Source organism: Stegastes partitus, unplaced genomic scaffold (genome assembly GCF_000690725.1).
Source record: "Stegastes partitus isolate 25-593 unplaced genomic scaffold, Stegastes_partitus-1.0.2 Scaffold323, whole genome shotgun sequence".
In the NCBI taxonomy this organism is placed as follows: Eukaryota; Metazoa; Chordata; class Actinopteri; family Pomacentridae; genus Stegastes; species Stegastes partitus.
Genome location: NW_007578054.1, coordinates 299,848 through 301,417, shown reverse-complemented (window position 1 = coordinate 301,417; position 1,570 = coordinate 299,848).

Sequence of the window (1,570 nt, the reverse complement as noted above, 5' to 3'; positions counted from 1 at the left end):
TTTTTTTTTTTTACAGTCACACAATGATCTAAGACATACAGTCAAAGCTACACAGAAATGGTTTAAAGACAACAAGGCTAATGTTCTGGTTTGGCTGAGTTAGAGTGCTGACCCCAATCCAACTGAGAATTTGTGGCAGGGCTTGAAAAGGGCTGTTCACTCATGATCCCCATTTAATCTGACGAGCTTGAGAAAGAAGAATGACAAAATTGCTGTGTCCAGATGCGTAAGGCTGATTGAGACCTGTGCACGCAGATGTAATGCTCTAATTGTGGCCAAAGGTACATCTGCTAAATACTGCTTTGAAGGGGGTGAATACTTATGCAGCTACCTTTTTTCGGCTTTTATATTTGTTGTATAGGTCTACATATTATAATTATTTGGCATGACTTTGTAGAAATAGGTTTTCATTTTAACGTGAGTCTTTTTTTTTTGTGCAAATTCTTATTTATAAAGACAACGTATATTGACAAATACTTAGTGTTGAAAAGCGATACGAGTGGAACCCTTCCAGGGGGGTGAATACGTTTCATAGGCACTGGTGGTGAACAATTGGTGTCCATTGGGAATTACATTTATTTGTTTCTGTGAAAAACATCCAGTTATAGAAGATCCCTGGTTTGCATCTTGTCCTGGGTCTGGGATGTTCCTGTGTGGAGTTTGCATGTTCTCCCTGTGCAGCATGGGTTCTCTCTGGGTTTTGTCTTCACCTTAAGTCAGCTGGGATAGGCTCCAGCCTCCCCGCGACCCTCGTGAGGATTAAGTGGTGTATAGATGGATGGATGGACATCTAGCTATGACTGAAAACCACTTTTTGCTGACCTTTGTGTTTCAGAAACAAGGAAGTGCTCCAACCTTGTAATTTTTTCTGACACTGTCACCCACTACCCACTGGGGCAAAAGTGGATTCTGTCATGGTGCCCACAGTGACAGTTTTACATTGATTACTGTGATTACATTTCACCTGCATTTTAGCAAAAAGCTGACAAGTCTGTAATAGCATTCAGCTGCTTTTTAGTGCCACTAATTTGATCTCCTGCATGTTATCAGCCAGTTGTTATTGTTGGTACAGTTATGGTGACTGGTCACAGTGTTTTGGTATTTGTGCTTCTGGATGTGTTCATAAAATTCTGATATCGTAACAGAAATTGAACAAGTATTAATAAAATATTTCTTCATCCAAAACATGGAGTCAGATTTACTAATTCACACAGTTCAGTTGTTGAAGCTAATTATTCCAAATTATACTACAGTATACACAACATAAATAAATTTAACATAGTTGGACAGCAAATCTTGTTTTGTAAATCAGTTTCAGACCAACAAAACAGATGTAGATGTTTTTTTTTTAAAGCTCAGGTAATTGAAGTAGTGCAGTTCAGCTTTGACCAGCTGAGAGGTCTCAACGAGATCAGGCTGTTTCTTCCTCCTGCAGACGTAGAAAAGGTCATCCATGCTTTTATCTCTTACAGACTTGACTATTGCAATGCACTTTACTCTGGTATCGGCGGGCGAAACATCCAAAGACTGCAGCTGATATGAAATGCTTTTGTCAGGCTTTTAACATGTC